General features: G+C 45.2%; 1 long non-coding RNA gene across 1 annotated transcript in view; it reads left to right on the top strand.

Moving 5' to 3' along the window:
• LOC138582552 (uncharacterized) overlaps positions 1 to 18,039 on the top strand; it is a 69,905-nt gene extending 51,866 nt beyond the window's left edge. The window contains exon 2 of the long non-coding RNA XR_011305041.1: positions 16,455 to 18,039. This is a non-coding gene — a long non-coding RNA (uncharacterized lncRNA). The remainder of the gene's footprint in view (positions 1 to 16,454) is intronic.
• Positions 18,040 to 18,751: the final 712 nt, after the last annotated feature.

The following is an 18,751-nucleotide window of genomic DNA, read 5'->3' as shown; positions in this document are numbered from 1 at the left end:
GGCAGCAGAGCGTGATCCGCTGCAAGGTGGAGAGCCCAGTAGGACAAGGGCGAAGGCTGGAAGGCAGCAGAGTGTGATCCGCTGCAATGTGAAGAGCCCGGAAGGACAAGGGCGAAGGCTGGAAGGCAGCAGAGTGTGATCCGCTGCAATGTGAAGAGCCCGGCAGGGCAAGGGCGGAGACTGGAAGGCAGCTGAGCGTGATCGGCTGCAATGTGGAGAGCCCGGTAGGACAAGGGCGAAGGCTGGAAGGCAGCAGAGCGTGATCCGCTGCAAGGTGGAGAGCCCGTAGGACAAGGGCGAAGGCTGGAAGGCAGCAGAGCGTGATCCGCTGCAAGGTGGAGAGCCCGGTAGAACAAGGGCGAAGGCTGGAAGGCAGCTGAGCGTGATCAGCTGCAGTGTGGAGAGCCCAGAGGAGCAAGGCTGAGAGGCAGGGAGCCTGGAAGGCTATGGCTGGAGGCAGCAGGGCGGAGCAAGCAACAAGGCAGGGAGCCCAACAGGCTAGGGCTGTAGGCAGCGGGAAGTAACAAGCTGCAAGGCAGGGTCCAAGAAGGAGTGAGGGTAACAGCATACAAGGATCCGAAGACAGCCGCGAAAGGTGGAGGAAGGACTCTCAGATGCAAGAGACCGAGCCACTGCAGGCAGCCGCCTTTATACTGCCTAGCCCAGCACAGAGGCAGGCCAATTGGTTTCACCTGGCGAATCACACCTGCAGGCAATCGGCCACCTCCCTTTCTGTTCCTGGGCTGGTGGAAGCAGGACCAGGCTCTAAGGCTTCTGGGGGGTGTAGTTCCATAGAAACCCAATTGGAACGGCCAGGAAACAATGCTTGCGGCCAGGTGCATTATGGTATGTGTAGTTAGATGACTATAATCATTAAGTAGCAAAGTCCAAATGGAGCATAAATGGATGTGCCCATGGCGCAGGCATGACATAGTTTGACAGCCAATGATATACAGTGTACTTAATAAAGTTGAGGATAACTTACACTAGAGGTGGGCACAAGATGTCCACCTGACAGTAGAGACCGAATCACAACCCAATCCCTTATAGAAAGTACACTTAGATGTTCCCCTTGAGCATATCACAATCCCTCATAGGTTTCTCATATTTGTCATGTAGTATGACATCACGTATGGTGACTTTTTACTATATAACTGATTTTTTATGAAATGTACGAGCGCTCGAGCAAATGTCTGTTGATGTCCGTTGTAACTCCCTGTTTTAGAAAATTGATATTAAAACTGAAAACTTTGCCATCTTCCTTAGTTGGTTCGATTGTTTGGTGTCAGAGTTATTCTGCATCCCATCCATTGCATGCGGGCTGGTAAAAGGGCTCTAAACCCGCACATATATCATGCGGTGCACTGCTTTGAAACAATAGAAACATACTTTGTTCTAGTAGATACAAGAACAAATTGGTCCGTAACAACTGTTTAAGTAATGCTCTAGGCGCTGCTTACCATACATTAAATACAGATTTGTGAAACCATACGTAATGACGTACGGAATGCAATGATGCTTATGTATGAGATAAGTTGAGGAATAAATAACAGAATTCTTAGTAAACACACTTTTTGGGAAAAGAGTGTGCCCGGTAGAATCATGGATCACGGGTACAATAGCTCTTGATGAGCATATCGGAACTCAGGTTTGTGACTATGAGTAGGCCTTAGTAACTATTAATGATGCGTAGTGAATACGGAATTAGTCCAGAGACACTAAGGGCAACATTTCTTACAACGTGCGCCATGGAAGATAATGTTTGCCATGTAATAAACACGTAAGCTGATTTTGAGATAAAATGACAAAGTGTAATTTAACTAATTACTACTGCTGGTAGAACACATGCCCACAATCAATTGTTAAATAAAAAACAGGTGAGAACATGGGGTTTGGCTATAAAAAGATCACACTTACAAAGCAATATACATTTGTTTGCATTCTTAGTAATCTGAGGTGAAGATTTTCCACTCAAGAATCTCACCTAAATATTTATCAACCAAATTAGAATACACTCAATAGTCGTACAAGCCAGTCTGGAGAGACACTCCAACTCTATTGTTTTGAGAAACGAACTGAGCTATTGTATCAAAAACAAGTAAAGAGAGTATCATTTGTTTCACTATCAGAAACAAGGATCTTTTTAAAATTCAAACTTTGACACTACATAAGTCTCCTGATGAGCCATTTACTGGCGAAACATGTGTAGAGGACGTCTGTAACTAACTAGGCCTAAAAAAGATTGAACTCATATTATATCAACACGAGATTTGAGTAGGATACTAAATAAGAGAGTTGCTTGAATGCAACATTGATATTTATGGCCAGATCATCATACTGACGATATTGGAATTGTCTATTAAGATATTCACAGCGATGATACACAAATAATGTTCTGGATCAGACCTAAACACCTTTCAAGTATAGATACATTTGAAAATTGTGGGGAAATCACCTGTATGGCAAAATTACTAGTACTTGATAAAGGTCATTTTATTGCAAGTTCATTTGTTTGAGTGAAGAAAACTGTAAATTGAACAACAATAAATATTACTTTTTTTATTTAAAAGCGCATGGTTGTTCCCTCCATTTTTCTTAAACCTTTGTTTATAGGACTGTGCAGGTGAAGTCCACTGGGAATATATATGCTGCTAGTGATCATTATGTTAGTCAAGTAACAGCGCTTCTGGATTCTAGTCATCTGCATTAAAGCACATTTCAAATTATAATACATTATTCATCAGTGAAGAAATGCTCCACGACATTGGATCGAGTGTTGTATTGATTGTAAGGAAAAATAAGTAACAAACAATATGCAATTCATCAAGAGCAGCTGATTGATGCAAGACCTACATGTTGTTTTCATCTGAAAAATGTGTGGCTTACAAATCAGGAGAGATACTGCGTCCTGACGAAGACCCCAAAAATAATAGCTCATGGGGTTGAAACATGCATGTATTGTATTGTAGTAATCATTTATATAGCTCCTTTTCCCATTTGTATAGCCTCAAAGCGCTTTGTTGTAGGAATGCCCCTGGGACCGAAGTCTAGGTATGGGAAAGTTCTAAGAGGAGGCTTTAGATGCGTGTGTATTTGGCCAAGATTAGGATTTAGGAGGGATGGCTAGGCTCCCACAAGCAACCCAAGAGGTCAGGCACGTTGGCTGGTGCTCCTGGAGGTCACAACAGAGCGCTATTGCTGGAGACTCGATTTGTACCCAGCTAGATCGAATTTGTCAAAGGTTGTCACTGTAGTCTAATGGCAGATGTGTTGAGACAAGTCTGGTGTTTCAGTGAAAAGTGGTTATGTGACCAGCTAGACCGTATTCGTCATAGTCGTAGCTGCATTCTAGAGTGCGTGGATGGATAGCCATGCCTGCGGCAGATGTTCACCGAAGTGTCACATTTATACAAGCCCTAAACTCAGATGAAGCTTATCTTTGTTGTCGCTGTGTCATGTGATCTTCTGTGGGGAAGAAAAAGCCAGCTACCTTCATAGAATTTTCTAGGCACTATGGACAGGATACCGTTAAGTCTACCAAGTGCAATAGACTGGTTGTCCTAGAACCTCTTCTAGATGGGACAGACAGATTAACATAGAAACTAGGCTAAGTGCCTCCCCTCTCCTACCTTTAAAATCCACCTCAGAGCCTCACATGCCCTATCCCCAAAATCAATCTAAGTCTGTCACATTTCCTATTGAAATCATCTGCGTGAGCAGAGACGTCTTTATGGGAGGGCAGAGGTGGCAAATGCCCCGGGCCCCCACCCTGGAGGGGGACCCCACAAGGCTGCTTACTCTAAATAAATCAGTTCACATTGTTTATTCAACTTAAATAGCACATTTCAGGATATTTAAAGGCTTGCTACTGGGACTCCAATCCTGTTGCCTGACTGTTGTTGAAATGAACATTCTGCTTTGATCCATTAATCATGTAATGCTTTGTGTTCACAGTGTTATTTATAGTTTGTGTGTTCACTAAGACACCCTTCTTGTACCCTTCACACCATTCTGTTGTGATTATATTGATCATGTGCAATAGCCAAAGTTTAAATGTGTATTGATAAATGTGAGTGCTCCAGTAGTTCAGAATATAGCTCAATGTGTTAAGCACTCATTGCAGAGGTTTGTGTTCATGTGCAAGATTACAGTAACAAATCCCAGCAAGGTCAACTCAGCATTTCCTATATCTGAATACTGATAACATCTGTGTATATGTAGTTTGTTTTGCACAACAGATGCTATTATTAGCAATATACCTGCACCACATTGTGGTTGCTGTGAAAACAAACACAGCACCAATATAGTGAAGGTCTAGACAATGGTTTGTTCCGATGGGATTTTGTAAAACCACCCCAAATGATGAACATAAAGTGTTAGTTTGAGAGGTGATAAGCTATCCATATTCAAAAGTGTGGAACAAAAATGTTCATGCGTGTATCCTGGCTATGCCAGCAGATGGTAAGTGATCCTGGACAAATCATCTTATATCACTGACATTAATGCAGTGTCTTCTGTGAAAAGGGTTTCCTTTTCAAATGCTGGTGGCATTGTTTAGCCCATTCCCTGATCACAGTCTTTTATGACGGTCACTTGTGTGGAAGGACTTCTAAACAGAAGACAGAGGACCAGCTATTGAAGGCTTCTGGCAAGCATATTTTAAGGTCTGCTTCTTTGACATAAAAACGTTGGGCTTTTTTGTACAACTGAAATGTGTGTCTGCTCATTTATGAATAACAATTTCACAAGCCTGTGTTTTGGGTAAAGTTAAAGCTTTAAAATAGAAAAAAGAGAAACTCAGAAAAAGTATTTTAATATCATATCAATTACTTTCCTTGTTGGTGGAGACAATGAAGCGACAATCATTACCATTTTGCATAATACGCTTCTATATCATTTTTGGTTTTCAAAATTGTCATGTTGGGTTATGAAATTGGTTTACTTTCCTGATTATTTTAGTTAATTGTAAGTGCTAGAAAAGAAAGTGGTGAAGCGCAGACATTGCAGAGTGGGTGAAAATCCTGTGTGATCCTAGGCATCCCATTCAATCTTGTATTGCCTAACCTATCACAATTGCCACTTTTTGAAGCTTTCAAAATTGTCGGCCTTTAGAGTGATTTCGTTCTCATGGTTTCACTGGCTTTAGTGCTGCTTCCTCTATAAAAATAGTAGGCATGATATACTGCACACCAAATCCACTGGTTTCTTTGCTATATAATGTTAATTCTGTTTAAAAACCATGTCCCTCTTAAATTCTAAATATGTCTGGATAAGGACAACTTCCTGGTAGCTTCCAATCTCCATCCACTATCTACTATATGGTATGTGTAGCTTATTCCTTGCATCCAATTTGTCTCCTGTAGCCATGCCTGAACACTTTTTCTTTCTGTGACGCAGCTAATCTGAATCGTCTGTCTATTCTGGATTATGTGCACTGTTTTCATATGATCTGTCCCGCATTTATACTATGGCGGGTACACCTTCCTCGTGGCAGCTATTGACGAAAAGTGTCCTGTACTTATGGTAGACCATAAGTACCCTCATGATGGACTGCTAATGTTGGCCTTGAAATGCTACTTGTTTATCATTCTGATCACAGCAAGCATGAAGAGTGTAAGAGTACTAAAAGGGTACCCTTCCCTATTTTGATCGCTGCGAGGCAGCATATCAACCTATGTGTTGTGATTGCGATGTTGGGGGCACGACCAGGTACTCTGCACCCCTTCACATCTTGGGTTCAGGGAGGGGGCCCCAAAGGTGTCTGTGCCCCGGGCCCCAAAAGTGCTTAAGATGCCCCTGTGCGTGAGTCACGTTTCCTACCCCCAAAACCATCAAGTCCCACGATGCCCAAAGTTCTGGGATGAAGAAGAGGGATGCAGAGGCACCGCACTGCAAGTTGCACCCTAATAGGGTTAATGACCCACACCTGAGGGAGACTGATAGGCATAAATGCCCCCTCAGGTGCAGGCCAGAGAGAGCAGTAGTGGGAGGTGGAATGATTGCAGTAACTTCACATTGCAGTTGCAGCTGAAGGCAAACATAGACACCAGACCCACCATTGTTTGACGAATCGATTCTGAGAGGGTCTCTACCTTCAGACCTTGATTGCAGGAGTTGCGCAGTGGGAAGTTTTATTGTTGAAAGCTTTCCCCCTGAAGACCATTGCTGCAGAGGTTGCACGGTGGGAAGCGTGAAGTTAAGACACTTTCCCCATTGTAAATCAGGCTGCGGTGGCAGGCGAGCACTGGAGAGACCTTGGATTGAGGAGCACTCCTTTTCCGAACCGCATGGGCCACGTAAAACAGAGAGAAGCAGTTTGCTGGGCTGAGTGGAGCAGAAGCAGCAGAAGACACAGAGACAGCGGCACGAGCAGATGCGCACACAAGACCCGGTCAGTTCACTAACATTGTCACCCCGGAGCGCTCCGTGATCACCCGCTGGCCAGGTCTGGGTACTTTGAATACCAAACTGATGTAAAGAGAGTGAAGTGGCAGATGAATAAGCATTTTGAATATCGAACTGATGTAAAGCAGAATAATAATCATTTTGAATACCAAGCTGTTACAAAGAAGAGAATGGCAGAATAAGAACTTAGCGAACAGGCCAGAAAGGTGTCAATGGGCCTCATTACGAGTATGGGGGCAGCCATTCCCTTAACAAGGGCATGGCTGCCTCCATACCGGATTCCAGTATCGGGTTCCTCCAATGAGGACTTACCCGGCTATTCCAACCATGGAAGACCAGGTAAATCCTGATTGGAAAAACCCATCCCCATTCCCATTTGAGCCCCCATAGGGCTCAATGAGAATGGGGAGGGAGCTAATAACGGGCCCGTTAATATCGGTTAAACAAGTTAAAGCGAACCAACATTGCCAAAGCCAAGAGAGGGCCACAACAAGTTGTTTGTAGACCCTATTGCCAGAGGGAGAAAGAGCAAAGGGGGAACTGACCTTAACAAGCATTGCCTAAACCAAATAAGAGCAAGAGTGAGAGAAAGCCATGATCTGCACTTAGTTATTACAAGAATGGGGAAAACAAGAGTGGCAGGAGAGCTGCCCTTATGACAGATTGTATTCAGGAGGAGAAGAGCATAACCTGCATTGCATGTGGCAATCACAAGGGTGAAACAAACAGCACCAATGTGTTTCATGTCTTTCCAGAAAAAATAGTCAAAACTGATGTTGTAGAAAGTCAAGAGACTTTATAAGTAGTTTTAAGTAACATGTGCCACAGAAGTACTTGTAGTAGTGTTAGGCTTTCATTTGTCCTGGCAGGCGAGTTTACCAGGGCAAGGGACCTTGTAGTGGTAGACCTGGCAGGTGAGTGGACCAGGTGGAAAGCATTAAAGTACTGTGGTGTGGTTAAAAGTGTTGAAGAAGAAGTGCCAAAGCCACTAAAGTACATTGTGAATTGTTGTGGAATCATCCTGATAATTCAATATTGTTGATGCAAGTATTTTGTGAACTGTTGCGCAATCATCCTGGCAGAAGCATTTTTGTTGATACTGATGAAATGTGCAGGTATACTTTATTTTCTGAGAAGCAGTTGTGTGGAACTCTCTGCCATCAGTGGAGAGATAAAAGACTTGTTGAATATTTTGAACTGTTGGTCAAGTCCAAGTGAGAGACTTATATAAGCAAGAAGAACTTTATTAGAACTTTGCTTCAAGACGGTATTTCCTTATTTTTAACTATTAATTAAAAATCCTGTTTGAATCTGGGAAAGCGGAACTCCCCCAGGTTACAAGGAGAAACAGTTATCAGGTCTTGAACATAACTGTTATTTCTGTTATATTTGAATTACCATATATTACCTCAATATGTTTATTTTATGTACAAGTGTGAGGCACAGATTCCTTTCGTGTTTGCTGTAGTTTACTTTGATAAGGAGGGAAATCCTCATTAGGGCAGGGCTAGAGTTAATAAAATGACATCTTATGAAAAACCTTCACATCATTGTCCACCTCACATTTCTGACTCCTCACATATTCTTACCTGCAAAAATCCATCTTTGTGCATTACATTTCCTACCACCACAATCCGACTAGGTGCACCACATTTACTACCCGCAGAAAACCCATAATTGAGCATTCTGAGTGTTTTGGTAAGCCCCATCGATGTTTGATATGAGAGAGTCTACCTATACCGTTCCTCCCATGTGTAGCCGAGGTAGATGTAAGGACGGGACCCCACTGCATATTTCATGTCGGGTGACTTTTCAATGGTAATTTACAAGCTACCATCAGACTGTTAGGTGTTGTATACCGATACCTAGAGCGCACCAGTCAAAGGGAAGGAGGCCACGGGGTGATGTGCGACTGTGTGCAAGGAGTGGACCACCGGTTGAGTTTAGCAGTCAGTGCAGGCTGCCATGACAATGGCCGACATCCGCCTGTGGATTGTGTATGAGAGGTTTAACATGGCTTGTTGGTGTTTCGAAGAGTCTGAGGATTGTGCTTTTGAACGAGGAAATGTTGTGGGAATGAGGAGGGGAAAGGATTTCAGGTTGTGGTGGGGAATAGCCAGGTTTTGAGCGCCTTTCTGAGTGATAGGTGGTTATCAATGTGGTGGTTGTGGCGAGGGAGTGAGTTCCAGATGGCATGGGCTTGGATGGAGAAAGAGGATCCTCCCAATCTGGCGGAGTTGCAATGGAAGATAACAAGGAGAGGAGCAGAGCCAGAACTGAGGTTCCTGGTGGGTTGAAAGCATGTGAGTTTATCCTGGAGGAATTCAGGATCAATGCTGTGGAGGGCATGGTGAGTGATGCACATGGCTTTAAAGGTGGTCCGTCGGCCGATAGGCAGCCAGTGTAGGACTCTGACTGTGGGACTAATATGTTCTTTAGGTGAGAGACCAATGAGGAGACAGGCAGCAATGTTTTGGATTCTTTGGAGTTTCCTGTGCTGCAATGCCGGGGTGCCAAGATAAAGACAGACTCTATGCAGGAGAGGATGATGGCATGGATAGCAGCGATGCAGTGTGGGTAGGTGAGGTATGGGAAGATTCACCTGAGGATGAGTAGATGGAAGAAGTAGGTTCTGGATACAGAGTTGATGTGTTGGGAGAGGGATGGATCTGATTCCAGTGTGTGTCCGAGGTTTTTCACAGAAGTGGAAATTGTTGGGCGGGTCCTAGGATGTGTGGCCAGGGGAGTGGTTGATGAAGAAGAGCGGTTTTGCTGCATACTAGGATTTCTATTTTTCCAGGGTTGTGGAGAGGTCAATATCAGAAAGGCAGAATGAGAGGTCAGATTGGGTGGCACCTGGACATTTTGGTATTTTGAGGATGATCTGAGTGTCATCTGTGTAGTTGTAACAGATGAGGTTATGAGATCGGATGAGTGCAGGGAGAGGGCTAAGGTAGATATTGAAGAGGAGGGGAGACAAGGACGCTCCCTGTGGAACCCCTTTCAGTACACATTGAGCAATGGAGAATAAAGGGGGGAGGGAACATGATTTGCAAGCAATTCAAGATTAAGGAGGAGATCCATGTTAGTAAGGAGTGTAGCCTTTCAATGAGTATGGGGTGGTCAATGGTACCAGACGCGGATTATAGGTCAAGAGGGAGGTATAAGGGGCAACATTGATATTTTTGAAAGGATGGCACAGTGTCTATTGATGGTGATGTTGTGAAAGTGTTTGGACAGGGCATCACATAGAGATTGGGAGTTGCGGGGGATTGTTTTTGTGTGGATGGGCCTCTAATCACCTTAACACCAAGCAAACCCATCACTTAAGAAGCGAGTGCACATTTGTACGTAAAGCAAGCTTATTGTACAATTGGCCAGAAGGGGGGTAGATGACACTGTAGAGTCAAACTAACCTGAGTCTCCCTGAACCACACAAGTTGCAACAGTTAAAACACTCCCATATATTTTATTACAAACCACCCCTCACACATGATTGATCGAATTCTATACAAAATCAATCCAATCTTCTCCAATTCCCCCGTTCTCACTGGTCACAATTATCTCAACTACCATCTTCAGCTCTTGTGTACAGCACACACCCTTTTAGGATTTGTCAGCACATACATGAATTCCTGATTAGCACTACATACATGGTTAAAATGAAGTTACAAAAATCCGACATTTTCAAAAGCATTCCAATTATTGCCTTGCATCTTAATTTAAAAAAAGTAAAAATCAGAAAAGCCATTTCAAGTATTTCCTTTCCCATAAAGAACTGTGTCAAAATTCTCCATAGTTACAGAGCAATTATTCTTGAACAAAGTCAAATAGTGCTGACTAGAATTTTCTTTCAGATATGGAATGCGGCTGCAGTACATAGAAGGGATTCCACACTATATAAATAGCTCCAGAACTGGTCCGTATTCAGGCATTCAATGCTGGAAATCATGCTAGAGTAGCCCTTGATATATCAATTTAGTAGTGTTAAAGATGGCGTCTCTAGGACGCAGAGTACCTGGGCTTCCGGTAGTTGTTCGTGGTGTGGTCGCCAGGCTGTCCGACAGGTTTCGGTAGATGACGTAACGCGAGAAACCGGTGCAGCCCTTTCCCTGAAGTCAACAGGGTTAGGGGTGGACCAGCTCCCAACGCCACAAGTGTGCTCCTTCCTGATTCTTGTGGCGCCGGAGCAGTCTGCAAGATTGTGTTGCGGACTGTATGCTGTGGTATTCTTCAGAGACGAACACAAAGGTAGGCTGATGAGTGAAGTAAATGTCCGCAAAATATATAAGGCCAGATTCCAGGGAAAACAACTGGGAACCCAATAGTAGAGCAGGGAGTTCGTAACTGGAAGCAGCTGGAATGCAGGAAGAGAGAGGCAGGTAGGTCGTGGAAGGCAAGGCCGAGGAGCAAGGCTGTAGGTGGTAAGGATGAAGGACTAGCAGAAGCAGGCAAGGCTGAAGGGCAAGCTAAAGCAGGCAAGGCTGAAGGGCAGGCTGAAGCAGGCAAGGCTGAGGGCTAGGCTGGAGCAGGCAAGGCTGCAGGACAGGCTGAAGCAGGCAAGGCTGTAGGGCAGGCTGAAGCAGGCAAGGCTGAAGGGCAGGCTGAAGCAGGCGAGGCTGAGGGCTAGGCTGGAGCAGGCAAGGCTGCAGGACAGGCTGAAGCAGGCAGGGCTGTAGGGCAGGCTGAAGCAGGCAAGGCTGTAGGGCAGGCAGAAGCAGGCAAGGCTGTAGGGTAGGTAGAAGCAGGTAAGGCTGAGGGCTAGGCTGGAGCAGGCAAGGCTGTAGGGCAGGCTGAAGAGCAAGGCTGGAGCAGGGATCAACAGGAAACTGGAGTAGCAGGAGGCTACAGGAGCGAAAACACGATCCGAAAGACAAACCGCGTTGAGACGCGGCGAGTCTCGGGATCTCGCTCCTTAAATAGGGCCGGCAGCACTCAGGAGGCTTGGAACGCAAGCCGTGCTATCCCCGAGCGCTGCCGGACCCGAAACGAGGCTTGGGAAGCAAGCTTGTGGCTTCCCAAGCGTCTCGAGGACTGCGCATGCGCGAAGACCGAGACGCGGTCTTCCGCGCATGCGCAGACCCCGGGACACAGAAACCCCGGAAGCGCCGAGTACCGCGGATGACCGCGGTCCCCCCAGCCGGTATCAGGGATAACAGCGCCAGGATGGGGCGCGTCGGGACCCATAGGCGCGCTCCCTCCGACAGGTAAGTGAGGTGGTAACAAGTAGCTTGAGAAGCTAGTGATTCAATGCCGTATGGTTTCAACTTCGCTGGAACAGAAACGACAGAGCCTTTCCTCATATGGTGTCCCAGTCTGATGACCCAGAGCCTCTCTTGTAGGGAGAATGTTAAAACGTGATACACGTGATACATCTCATAAATTGGTAAAGGCAGGGCTTAACTAGGTATGTGCAAGATGTATTATATTTAATCCCTGTTAATTCAGAGAGTTGTCTTGGTATGTAGCCGGCATAGATTGAGGTCCGTAGCCCAGACTGCAGTGTGTCTTGAGTTTTACAGTACCTGCAGGAGAGTCGATCAAGTCTGTGATGTCTATGTTGATCTCTCTCAAGAAATGGTTAGTGGAAGCTCCCAAGTTCCGTAGGCAAGTATTGGTATTGTTTTGGTTACAGTGGAAAGCAATGAGACCCTTCAGAGAATCTATGTTAAGATTGGTGGACAAGAGCTATAGTAAGAATTTACAGCACAATAAATACCATTGTGCTCTTAGTGAGCACAAGGTTTATTGCTCAGCCACGAACAGATGGCAGACCTATCTGAAAAATGAATAACAGGCTCTCATGTACTTCAAAAGATTATATCTCCTTCCTGCAAGAATGCCAAGTCATAAAAACCCTGGCACGGCCTGTGTGTGACCAACTGATTATTTTTGCAGCTGCCCTTCTGCGATCCTTCAATTCTTGCCAAACCGGTTTTCTTACCTTCTGGATCTGACCAAACTATGAAGAACACACAGTTTACAGATGTGTACAGTCCCCATATACCTCAAACTGCCCTTAACATATAACTCTTGACCCCCATGTATGTCCAGCCTCTCATCCTCTCCTCCTCCTGCCTCTACTGTCTCCTCTACCTCTGGCCACCCTGTGGCCACCTCTTCTTCCTTTCTCTTCCTTTCCTCTGTTCTCCCCTGATGAGGTTTCTAGACAAGTCCGATCTATGAAAGTCTCATCAAAACAGGTTCTTCCCTGTTCTTCCAAAACCATTAAGAACCACATTGAAACCCTCGCTCCTGTCCTGGCTGACTTCTGAAACCACTCCTTCGCCACCGGAGCCTTCCCTTCCCCTCTGAAGCACTCCCTTGTGCATCCACTTCTCAAGAAACCCTCAGCTGACCCCTCTTGCCCAGCTAACTATCACCCAATCTCCATCACTCCTTTCCTGGGCAAACTCCTGGAAAAGCTGCCCATCTCCCAGCTTAATCTTCACACTGAATCTGTTAGTTGTCTCCATGACTATAAATCTGGCTTCAGAGCAGCCAGAAGCAAGGAAACTGCACTCCTGAACATCAGTGAAGACCTGCTCTCTAACCTTGATTCTAATCTCCCCTCTATCCTCATCTTACTCGATCTCTCTTCTGCCTTTGACACAGTCAACCATGCCATCCTGCTCAATCGTCTATGTGATGACCTGGTATCACTATCAGGCCCTGGCCTGGTTGACCTTGTTCCTCTCTGATCGACGCTCCCAGGTCCAATTTAGGTCCTTCCTTTCCTCTATCTCACTCTATACATGTGGTGTTTCCCAGTGGTCTAACTTCTCTCTCTGGCTAATTAACCAATCCCTGGCACCTCTCACCCACCGCATTGCCACTCTCTGCTCCAACTTTCATTGCTATGTGGATGACACTCAGCTTGTTTTCAGGCTTCCTGCTGCCATCTCTTCTTCTCTCATCTCTGACTGTCTGTCTGCTATCCAGGGGTGGTGTGCCGCCAATGATCTCTGCCTTAATGCCAGTAAGACGGAGATTCTCCTCGTTGGCACACCTGCACCCTCCTTTCCTGTCACTCTCTGGCCGGCCTCCCTTGGCCCTCATCCTGCTCTCACGTGTGAGGCTAAGAAACTCAGGGTCATCTTCGACTCCACACTCTCCTTTTCTCCTCACATCTCGGACGTCTCTAAGAAGTCAAACTACCAACTGCACTTCCTCAGAGGTATTCTTCCTTTCCTCTCCTTCCCCCGGAAGCTCAATGTCTTTAGAGCTCTGGTTCTCTCTAGGCTGGACTACTGCAACAGCCTCTTTCTAATTCTGCCTGCTTCTATTCTCCGCCCTTGGCAACTCATCCAGAACAGGACTGCGAGACTTGTCCTTGGCCTCAAGCCCAGGGATCTTATCTCTCCAGCAATGAAATCTCTGCATTGGCTCCCAGTGGCTGCAAGGATTAACTTCAAGACCCTCTGCATTGTCCGCAAGGCCTTCTAGGGCCTGGGGCCTCAATATCTCCAAATCTCTTTTCATAAATACCTTCCTACTCGAGCTCTTCGCTCCTCCACCTCAAACTCCCTCAGGGTCAGTCGCTTCCCCAAGCAACAAGTTGGTGGTAGATCTCTTTGTTCGGCTGGGGCCTCCCTCTGGAACAGACTCCCTGCCTCTCTGTAACTCTAGAAGAACCATTTCTGGTTCTGGAAGCACCTCAAGACCTTCCTCTTTGCTTCTGCCTTCTCTCTTCCTCTGCCCTGATGATTTCATGTCTGATACTGCATTGGTCACCTGGGTACCCTCTGATTTCGGGCCCAAGTCCCTAAATGCCCAGTTGCACACCCGCACTGCCTCCCGGAAACTCTTGCACTTGGGTCTGTATCTGTAACCCTACAGTCCCCTTACCAGCACTTTTGGACACCTGCTGTCTGCACTTACCCTTGCACCTGCCACCTGCTGGCTGCACTTCTTGTTATTGTTTTGATCCCATGAACAGCACTGCGCCCTCCCCTTTCCCCTGGCACTTTTCCCCTCCCCCCTCCCCTGCACTTGCGCAATCTCAATGTCACTTGGCCTACTAAGATCGTTGTCTCTGTCCTCCCTCTGTTCCCCTTAACTTTCCTCGTCGTGTCTTGAAGCACTTGTGTATAGGTGTGTTACAAATGCCATATCATGTCGGTGCATGCATGTTTTAAAACTGCTGCATCCTCTTTACAGTGGTACCTTCATGACAAACCTACTTTCTCGCTTGCGCATTTATGAAGCTCCTCCTTGCCCCGCTCCTAGGCGGTTTGTGGCACACCATACCCAGACTGTACTTATATTTTATTTGGTGATTTTGACATTTAGCTTGCTGTGCACATGCAAATCTTCAATGTATCACTTAAACTGAAAGTAACACATAAATTAACACATATCCCATTCTCATTAAATACGCTGGATACATATAAACTTGCTACATTGCAGCAGCTTTGTTGCTCCCCAGTCACCAATTTGGCACACGCAAAGTGAACCCGTCTATCTCATTGGGACCTTTCCTGACTACCACAACACCCCTCCCTTTAGTTAATAATTTAACTAATAAACCAAGTCCTTGTTCTTTCAAACAATCTTCTCAAGGAAAAACCCTACAATCATCTCTCACATTGGTCCCAATATGGGCATACTCCTCCACTGAACAAACCCAACTCATCTCCTCAACATTTCCACAAGCTATCCGCTGCTCCACACAATCATCCCAACTTGGTGGAGGACACAAGACAGCTTCAGTCTGAGTACCCATGTGATATGAAATTTTAGTGGTTCTAGCTTTGAACAGGGTCACAGTCATCATGTCAGGCGCTTTCGGTACCTGGGAAGAACAGCATCGTAAGAGCATTTTGCAAGAGCAAAAGATAACAAGGAAAAATAGAATTGGCATTAACATTTTGGCAGCTAAACTTAGCCACGATGGCACCCAAGAATAAAGAGAGTCCAACTGAGGGCCATTTGTGATCCAAGCCTTGTTCTCCATGATCACCCTAGGTCTGTGCAATGCGGCGATAGTCTGAGTTAGAATCCCATTCTACAAATCATTAGGAGGCAGAAATGTACAGCATGTGCTCCTTATCTTCTGACAGACCCCTCCCTCCATGGCTGTTAGGAGGTTGAGGGATATATCGATTCGGCAAGGCTATGACAAGGACAGGCACATGTAATGTTTGAAACTGCACACACCCTGTCAGGCTGATGGTAATTGTCTATAAGCTTACTGTCCACAAGTCCAAAAAACATTGAAGAGCGCAGCTGTACCTCCAGACAGATCAGCGTGTGGGTGCAGTTCCCATTTCTGCCGCTAAGCACTGTGTCATCACCCTTAAAATACAGAGAAATATATGCAAGTGTCAGTATCTTAACAGGTTTTTCTGGCTCTTTGAGCAAGATACTTTAAATATTTCTGCAACACATTTCCGCATTCTTGATTTTCATGTGCCACCCTTTTTATGAGAATCCCTCATCCCTCCAGCTCTGCAACTCTTCACCCCTTCTTCCCATTGGTTATTGATAATGGCCCCTTTTAAACTCAACTGGACTCTTTGCGTACACCGAACATTATTCTGCTCTGTAGCTGAACATTCTTCATCAACAGGTAAAATAGATGCTGTGACTGATTGCCCTTAAAACGGCCCTCTGACCTAGGTGCACTAGACACTGTGCCTCTGCTAACTCTATTGCATCTGGGAAGAACACGCTGGGGACACCATAAGCATGGGGGATAAGAAAGCAGATGTAGAAAAATCCTACTGATCTCTCTCTCTCTCAACTTTCCTGATACGGCTATACCATACATTATCTGTTGCAAAATCATGTGCATCTACTATTGGGTCTAGATTTGCATTGTCCTCACTGCCCAGGAAATCAGCATCAACATTCCTTTGTGACCTCAGTAGTATGCCATCAAATTCTATAATGCTGGATACATTTAAACCAGAAACAAGAAAGACATATAAACAATCATTCTAATATACATTGTAAATGCAGAGTTTCTTCTTGTTGATGAAAAATAACAATTTACTGGTTTTTATTTCCTCCCCCTTTTTCTACTGGAATGAACTGTGAATCCTTAGGGTATACTTAACTTTGAGCCTGCTCCTGTGCCGGTGGACGGACACTGCTATCCCTTTGTACATCGCTGATGTGGACCCAGCTCTTGTTGCCTTCCACCTTCACAACAATGGAAGTTGTAAAGATCACACTGTGTGGCCCATGGAAACGCTGTTCATACCAGCATTGCACAAAGGAGTGGATGTAAATCAGTTCCCCGAGGAGTAATGGTTGCTTGTGCAGATCGTAAGATTCTTTGCTGTTTCCTCCTGTAGGCTGTTGGTGAGAAGACAAAACCTGTGATGACATAATTCTGACATTTTTGGTTAAGGCCCTAAGGTACTCCCTAAACCTCTCACCAAGGACCTCTGCTGACATATGTGCATCTGATACCATGCATGCAGGTGAGAGCGGTGTGTGTAGCCTTTCATGATGGCTAAGGTGGTCCTCTTTCCCTGGCTGATTTCTCAGATAAAACAAAACCAGTGGCAGACAGTATATCCAGTTTGTATGTAAATCACTACACATGTTGGACAACCAAACCTTAAGAAATCAATTTAACCACTCTTCGATTCCGTTGGCCTGTGGATGATAAACTGAACACAACCTGTGCCTGATTCCCAAAATCGAAGTGACTTCTGAGAACAAGACATTAAAAAAAGGGTTTCATTGTCAGATTTCAGGACCTCAGAAATTCCCCACTGTGGAAATACCTCCCTCACCAAATGTTTTTCTGCAGACATAGCATCAGGGTGTATGCAAGGACCCAGGATGTGGACTCAGCTATTGATGCCCTCCACCTTCACAGCAATGGGAGTTGTGAATTCACACTATGTGGCCCAGGGAAACGCCATTCATACCAGCGTTGCTCAAAGGAGTGGATGTAAATCAGTTCCGCGGGGAGAAATGGTTGCTTGTGCAGCTCGTCAGATTCTTTACTGTTTTCTTCCTGTATGCTGTTGGTGAGAAGACAAAACCTGTGAAGATATATTGGTGTCTGTTCTAATTTTCTCACGGTTCTTCTATTATTCCGCTGTGCACTTTGGACTTCCCCTATCTCATTTAGCTCCTTTGAAATCTGGATTTAATGTTTCCATTCATGCTCTCTGCTTGCTTGCTCCTCGTGATTCTATTTCTTCTTCCCTGACTAATCTTGTATGGCTCTCTTGTCATCTCTGTTTCAAATACTTTTTGTGTGTTTAGTTTTAAAGCCCTCCATGGTCTTGCTCCCCCTTATCTTTCCTCTCTTGTTTACCTTCCTTCTCGCTCACTTCGTTCTGCTTCTCATCACCTTCTTATAGTTCCCCGTCCCCTCTGTGCTCAATCTCGTTTTTGGACTTTCTCGCTCTTAGCGCCTCTAAACTGGAATACTCTCCTACTTTCTCTTCGTTCTATCACTGTTTATACATACTTTCGGGTCTCTCTACAATCCTATTTTCTCCCATCCGGTTAATAAGGGTTACAGCAACTATAGTCATTTTCTGTGTTTTAAATGTTAATTTCATTATTTGTACTGTGCTTGTTCTTATGTTCAGCCCTTTGTTTGGAAGGCACTATATAAAACTAAATAAAATGCAAATACAAAATAAAATACAAATGTAATTCTGACACTTTTGGTTAAGGTCCTAAGGTACTCCCTAAAACTCTCACTAAAGACCTCTGTTGACACATGTGCATCTGATACTGTGCATGCAGGTGAGAGCGGTGTGTGTAGCCTTTCATGAGGGCTAAGGTGGAGCCCTTTCCCTCGCTGAGTCCTCAAATAAAACAAAACCTTTGGCAGACAGTATATCCAGTTTTTACATAAATCACTACACATTTTGGACAACCGAACCTTAAGAACTCCATGTAACCACTCCACAATCCCGCTGGCCTGTGGGTGATACACTGAACACAACCTGTGCCTGATCCCCAAAAGCGAAGTGATTTCTGAGAACAAGACAAAAAAGGGTTCCATTGTCACACCTCAGGACCTCACAAATTCTCCACTGTGGAAATACCTCCCTCACCAAAGGTTTTGCTGCAGACCTAGCATCAGGGTGTATGCAGGGACAAACCTCAAGTCATTGGGGCAAATGGGAAATGGACAACTGCAAGGCATCGATAATTATTACATTTCACAATAATATTGACAAAATCAATACGGAGTGCCCGAAAAGGCCCAGAGGTCCTCGACAAAACTCCTCTTACTGACCTCATGGTGTTTCCAGGATTGAATTCCCAACAAACTACACAGTTCCCGACAAACCTACTTACCTGTTCCCGGAGGTTTGGTATGAACCATTCCTCCAGGAGCCATGCTGCGATTTGTCACAGAGAA

Source organism: Ambystoma mexicanum, chromosome 3q (genome assembly GCF_040938575.1).
Source record: "Ambystoma mexicanum isolate Mex_15411 chromosome 3q, UKY_AmexF1_1, whole genome shotgun sequence".
NCBI classification, from domain to species: Eukaryota; Metazoa; Chordata; class Amphibia; order Caudata; family Ambystomatidae; genus Ambystoma; species Ambystoma mexicanum.
Note: the sequence above shows the minus strand (reverse complement) of the source record. Positions and strands in the feature narration are given on the sequence as shown.